Below are 7,471 nucleotides of genomic sequence, written 5' to 3'. Positions count from 1 at the left end.
TTACATGTTTGTACAGCATCTAGCACAGTGGTTTTTGAACTTCTTGTATGGGTGACCCCTTTCACATGGCAAGCCTCTTAGTGTGACCCCTCTTATACATTAAAAATTCACAATGGGGCCTTGGCCTGCAATGGAGGGGGGTAGGGTCACTAAATGCCACGGCAATACATAATGTTGAACATATTTCTGTTTTGCAAATAGCCCCAGTTGTTATAACTTGTCTGAGTAGCCAGGAACTGTGAGCGGGGGGGGGTGGGGTGTGAAATCTGTCCTCTCACTGCACAGCTTGAGCCCAGTTTGAATCAGGATGGTCCAACCTTTACAAAGCTGTGGTCTGGGTGCTCGTTTTGGGGCACCTCTATGGGCCATATACAGAGAAATGATCTGATTCTTGGATCTGAAATTATATTTTTAGGATTTAGCCATAAAGCATTAATGGGATTAAGAAGTATTAAAAAGACACTCGCTCACCTCTTAGTGAAGACCCTAAGGAAAAGATCTTTCTTGCACTAGAGTCCCAGTGTCTATCATATTTGCAGTGGCAGAGATAGCAGCCAAGTGGTGCTCTCCAGTTTGTTTTGACTTCTCGTTTAATTACTGAGAATGTGCTTCTGAACATTGAACAAAGCTTCAGGACAAAGTCTTCTAAGTTTGGAAACTGATCCTTAGGGACAAGTTTCCAGAAGTTTTCATGCAATTTATTCTTGAAAAGAAAATGATAGTCTGTAGTTCACACAGGTCAAACTGAAGATTGTGCGATTTCTGCTCAATTGGTACTTCCATCAGATTGTTAAATGCTAGATCTCTCACTCTCAAACTGCTAATCTAGGGCTGAGATACAATATTTCTGAGAAGCTGTGAAAATCAGCACCCCCACTCTCACATGAGAGTTCCTTACATGGTGGAAAATGGGTGATGTTCTTGGGAAGGGACACTCTGAATAATCTAAGCTTTCTGTGGTCTGCATCAGCATGGTCCACTAAAGTAGAAACATCCTGATTTCTACCTTGCAGCAGCCCATGCCTGAGGGTACCGAGATGTGTATGGGTGGAAAGGCACAGAGAAAGGCTGGGTTTTCCCGCTGCTCTTGAAACTAGACATGGTTGCTTTTTTTTTTTTCCAGAAACACACAGCTCACCTTTCTAATTTGAAAAATAAATTGTAGAAGGCACATTCCTGCACTCAGCTACCAAACTTGTAAATGGCAATGCAAATCTTCATATTCTGCATTCAAGTCCTCAAGGAAGCTGATAAATTTTCTGTGCTTCTGTGCTCTATTTTCTCTATGGATTACTTTTACCACTTTTATTACATTAGTTATCACATCACTTGTTTCAACAGATTTCTTGCAATATGCCTCCTGCTATAGGATGTAGTGCAGAAGGTAGGGTGTTCAACTCTATTTTCTTTTAGCAAACCTCCTAATCCCCCTATACAGCTGGTCATTGTTCATGCTTCAGCACAGATGGTACAAAAGCACACTTAGCAACCTCCATATTTGCTCACAGAAGTAAGGGCCGTGGTGGAATTAGCTCAGTAACTCCATGCATGGAGAAATCCTCATCAATAGTTTGGATGAAAATTAGTCTGGCAGTAAGTGGGCTGATGGCACGGGCTTCAATACACTGTTTTCCCCAGGAATTGACATTGCGGGTGGGTGGGGTGGTTTAAATTTATGGGGGGGCAGGAAAATCAGGGCTGATGAGGGGTGAGACTGTGAAGGTGGGCTCTATGGCACCATAGTAAAAACTGAAATGTTTCATGACTATTTTATTAGATTTAACTCCTATTTTAAAATCATCACACAAATTAAAGTTGGCTACTCAAGCCTTCTATGAAGCAGTACATCTACATCCTTCTTGGTTTCTTGTTATAATTTTGCACAACTCTGTTAATGCACTTCTTGAATGAAATGTGCTCATCTTCGGTGGCTTCTCATGTGTCTGGTACTTCCCTTCCTTCAATTGATATGCTCATTAGTTCATTCACATGCTCAGGCAGAGGGTGACTTCTTTCAGAACACAAAATTCTATTCAATGATGAAAAAGAACGCTCAACTATAGCTGTTGTGACTGGGAGTAGCAAGAGATTACTTCCTGAGCTGAAAGAAGTAGGAATTCTAGCACAAAGATCAGTTCAAGCCACTAGTGATAATAAAAAAGAAGTTGAAGTCAAATCTTCATTCATTCGTCATATGATATTCCACTCTGTTCAAATTCTCTATTCTATCCTGAGCACATGGCAGCCCCATTGCTGGTAGTGCCTCACTCTGCTCAACTGTTGGTGTTTTACAGGACAGGCATCTGTAAAAGCTACGTAGAGGTTGAGCAGAATCTAGAAGTCGCTGTTGTAGATTTTTAAGAATCAAGTCTGTGTACTTTTTCAGTTGTCTTAATAAACACTCCTTGTCCTCTTCACTAAAAGATTCAATATAAATGCCTTCAAAAGTCACCTTCTGGACTGAAGTCTTTGTTTCTTCCAGTACTTTTTCAATGGATAGCTCTCCGATTGATTCAACTGTAGCTTCTATTGCTGGACAAAGATCTAATACTGTTGTAGCAGATGCCTGGATGGCACTGTTTCAGGTGGTTTCAACAGTAGACTTAGAGAGAGAGAGAATGGCAATAGTCTTCTCTGAACATAGTAGCAAAAGTAATCCACCAGCCTCACTACTTAGATCCATTCCATCTTGGTAGATACTTTCCAAAGCCAGTAATAATGGCTGGAGTAATTTTAAGACAACAGGCAAGGATCACTCATGAGAAAGCCAGAGGGTTTTCCCAGGTTGAACTAATATGAACTGCAGTCCCAGTGTATCTTCTGTATTTTTCAAGATATTCAGTATTTTTGGACTCTTGCTGAAAAAAATAATATAATGAAGACATTACATTTATAGCTTTTTTAATGTCTTTTGAAGAGTCTGCAGCTCGTACTAGCGCTAGTTGGAGTAGATGGCCTCTGCAGTGTGTATAGGAGAGATTAGGATTACACTTCTCTGAGCAAAGCTTGTACTCCACCATGTCTTCCAGAGAAGTTTGCAGCTCCATCAAATGCAAAAGCAGCCATCTATTTGGGGTCCAATTGACAAGCATTTAACTCTTCTAAGATGTGGGTTGTCACAGATACAGCCTATGTGTCTTCTATAACTTGAATATCTAGAAATGCATCTACTGGCCTACCACTGACATCAAAATAACGTACACAATGACTTAACACTTGATGTGCATTTGCATCGGTGCATTCATCAGCTATGTATGCAGATGTTTTGAATGTGGCGAGTTCTTTACTTTTTCAACTGTTGAGTCTTTCACTGTTGCACCACATGCTTCTAGCCAGTCAGCTGAGTTTGTTGCAGAAAGATAGTGAGCATTTGCTGGTCTTGTTTGGAACCAGTGTTCAACTTCAGGATGAACAAGTGAAAATGCACTTAACATTGGCCTCCAGTTTGTAGTGTGTGGTATCTCTTGCTTAAATAGAAAGTATGATGCCGTAGCCATGTTTGTTCGCATGAACTGTGTTGTGTCTCCAGCATTCTTAACAGCCTCATTAACACTCACTGGGGTTGTCCTTGGTCAGTGGAGACTCAGAGTGCAGAGGTGCTTACACATGAGTTCACCTCCCAGGTGGGGAGCAAGAAAGCACCTTGCTCGTTCCTCCAGCTGCTCACTGTTCACTCTGGCCACTGTTGTTTGTTGTGCCTCCATTCCTCTATTGCCAATGGCCCTGCACCATCACCTTCTGCTGCCACCTGTCTCTGTGACCTCTGCAAGTTGGTCTCTTGAGGGTCCACTAGCTTTTAGTAATTTCAGCTGAGCTCTCAGTGGGGGAATCTTGGCTGCTAGTGCAGAGTGGGCTGTCTCTTCCACAGAAACACCGTCCCACAGCAGGTCTAGGCACTTAGACCTGATTATCAGTGCCTTCAGCTGTAGTGGTTAGTTAACAATACAAAAGACTATCTATGGAGCCTAATCATCTCTGTCTTGAAACAGTGGAGTGGTGTAGGTCAAACAGTACTTGTGACTCAGGCAGACTATCAAGTAAAACACCTGTCCCCACCCTCTCTCTAGATGCCCTCAATCAGCACAGGCTAAGTACAGTTCTGCTGCCCTTTACTCATACAATAAGAATAACAACATCTCATCCCCCCACCCTCATTCAAGTGATTTGTAACTCAACCCCAGCCAAAATCTATCACTGTGGCAACACAGCTCTGTTTGCTGGATACCTAGGTAGATTAGGTGTGAATGTAAATACAATCTGGTCGTGAAGCCTTAGCCCCAGCCATCATGGAGAGCTCATTTAGACTTTACAAATCATAGTTTGAAATTATTAGGTTGGCCAACATCACCAAAATGAATGCACTGACATTGTCATTAAAAGCAACAGCTGTATAAGGAAGCTAGTCTATGTTCATACTTTTCAAATCTATTATACTTTTTCAGATACATGTATTTTATCATACACTGTATATGCTTTTAAAGTGTGTATTAACGTTTCAATTTCAATTCACATTTCCAAACAATCACTAAATTTGCAACACTTCATGTAACTAGTTCACAAAACTGTGGGGGATGTTGGGGAAATTCAGGGTGGGGGGGTATAGGAAAATCCCTGCTTCAATACTACCTCCTAGATTACTGAAAAGTACTTACATTTTTTTTCAATCATTGTAGGGTGACCAGATGTCCGGATTTTATAGGGACACTACTGATTTTTGGGTCTTTTTCTTACATAGGCTCCTATTACCCCTATCTTGAGTTTTCACATTTGCTGTCTGGTCACCCTAAATCATGGTCTTTGAGTTTTGAGGACATGTGATCATTCATCTCCATTACCCTCCTTGCTACAGTGCAGTGGGGCAGTGACACAATTTCAACATTCTTTGCCATTTCTTCATCCCCAACTGCATGAGCCAGTGTGATAACACACTTTTTTTTTTTTTTTACCATATCACCATCCCTAAAAGCCTTTTTACATTTTACTGGCCTGAGGCTGCACCTTTATGATGCAGCTAGACTGAATGTGGGCGAGTGCGGCTGCCAGTTTTGGCAGTATGTTCCTCTGCTGTTGAAGTCTGTTTTTCATGTCAGCTAGTGCAAGGCATGTTTCAGAGTAACAGCCGTGTTAGTCTGTATTCGCAAAAAGAAAAGGAGTACTTGTGGCACCTTAGAGACTAACCAATTTATTTGAGCATAAGCTTTCGTGAGCTACAGCTCACTTCATCGGATGCATGCTGTGGAAAGTGTAGAAGATCTTTTTATATACACACAAAGCATGAAAAAATACCAACTCCCACCCCACTCTCCTGCTGGAAATAGCTTATCTAAAGTGATCACTCTCCTTACAATGTGTATGATAATCAAGTTGGGCCATTTCCAGCACAAATCCAGGTTTTCTCACCCCCCCACCCCCCCTCCCCCACACAAACCCACTCTCCTGCTGGTAATGGTGAGAAAACCTGGATTTGTGCTGGAAATGGCCCAACTTGATTATCATACACATTGTAAGGAGAGTGATCACTTTAGATAAGCTATTTCCAGCAGGAGAGTGGGGTGGGAGGAGGTATTTTTTCATGCTTTGTATGTATATAAAAAGATCTTCTACACTTTCCACAGCATGCATCCGATGAAGTGAGCTGTAGCTCACGAAAGCTTATGCTCAAATAAATTGGTTAGTGCAAGGCATGACTCTCCACTATGCTGCTTGTGTCTTGCAAGGGTGTAAGGTTAGCTAATACCAGATGACTCTTTCCCCCAGCTGTCATGCGCAAACAGATGCCACCCTGCGGCCCGGTGTTACTAGCAGTGAACAAGTCGTCATCTTCCCCTCTCGTGTGAAATGCGCTAGTCTCTGCCTCAACTTTTCTGATGACAGGTTTCAGAGTAGCAGCCGTGTTAGTCTGTATCCGTAAAAAGAAAAGGAGTATTTGTGGCACCTTAGAGACTAACAAATTTATTAGAGCATAAGCTTTCATGAGCTACAGCTCACTTAGAATCACAGAATATCAGGATTGGAAGGGACCTCAGGAAGTCATCTAGTCCAACCCCCTGCTCAAAGCAGCACCAATCCCCAATTTGTTGCCCCAAATCCCTAAATGGCCCCATCAAAGATTGAACTCACAACCCTGGATTTAGCAGGCCAATGCTCAAACCACTGAGCTATCCCTCCCCCCACTTCATTGGATGCATACAGTGGAAAATATAGTGGGGAGATTTTATATACACAGAGAACATGAAACAATGGGTGTTACCATACAGACTGTAACAAGAGTGACCAGGAAGGGTGAGCTACTACCAGCAGGAGAGAGGGGGACGGAGGGGGAAACCTTTTGTAGTGATAATCAAGGTGGGCCATTTCCAGTAGTTGACAAGAACAGTAGGAGGGGAAATAAACAAGGGGAAATAGTTTTACTTTGTGTAATGACCCATCCACTCCCAGTCTTTATTCAAGCCTAAGTTAATTGTATCCAGTTTGCCACTTTTAGGTCTGTAATCGAGTGACCAAAGAGATTGAAGTGTTCTCCGACTGGTTTTTGAATGTTATAATTCTTGATGTCTGATTTGTGTCCATTTATTCTTTTACGTAGAGATTGTTCAGTTTGGCCAATGTACATGGCAGAGGGACATTGCTGGCATGTGATGGCACATATCACATTGGTAGATGTGCAGGTGAATGAGCCTCTGATAGTGTGGCTAATGTGATTAGGCCCTATGATGGTGTCCCTTGAATAGATATGTGGACACAGTTGGCAATGGGCTTTGTTGCAAGGATAGGTTCCTGGGTTAGTGGTTCTGTTGTGTGGTGTGTGGTTGCTGGTGAGAATTTGCTTCAGGTTGGGGGGCTGTCTGTAAGCAAGGACTGGCCTGTCTCCCACGATCTGTGAGAGTGATGGGTCGTCCTTCAGGATAGGTTGTAGATCCTTGATGATGCATTGGAGAGGTTTTAGTTGGGGGCTGAAGGGGATGGCTAGTGGCGTTCTGTTGTTTTCTTTGTTGGGCCTGTCCTGTAGCAGGTAACTTCTGTGTACTCTTCTGGCTCTGTCAATCTGTTTCTTCACTTCAGCAGGTGGGTATTGTAGTTGTAAGAACGCTTGATAGAGATCTTGTAGGTGTTTGTCTCTGTCTGAGGGGTTGGAGCAAATGCGGTTGTATCATAGAGCTTGGCTATAGACAATGGATCGGGTGGTGTGGTCTGGATGAAAGCTGGAGGCATTTAGGTAGGCACAGCGGTCAGTAGGTTTCCGGTACAGGGTGGCGTTTATGTGACCATCACTTATTAGCATCGTAGTGTCCAGGAAGTGGATCTCTTATGTGGACTGGTCCAGGCTGAGTTTGATGGTGGGATGGAAATTGTTGAAATCAAGGTGGAATTGCTCAAGGGCTTCTTTTCCATGGGTCCAGATGATGAAGATGTCATCAATGTAGCGCAAGTAGAGTAGGGGCATTAGGGGACGAGAGCTGAGGAAGCGTTG

The sequence above is a fragment of the Eretmochelys imbricata genome, chromosome 1, assembly GCF_965152235.1.
Source record: "Eretmochelys imbricata isolate rEreImb1 chromosome 1, rEreImb1.hap1, whole genome shotgun sequence".
Taxonomy (NCBI): Eukaryota; Metazoa; Chordata; order Testudines; family Cheloniidae; genus Eretmochelys; species Eretmochelys imbricata.
The sequence above is the reverse complement of the archived record's forward strand: the minus strand, read 5'-3'. Positions refer to the sequence as shown.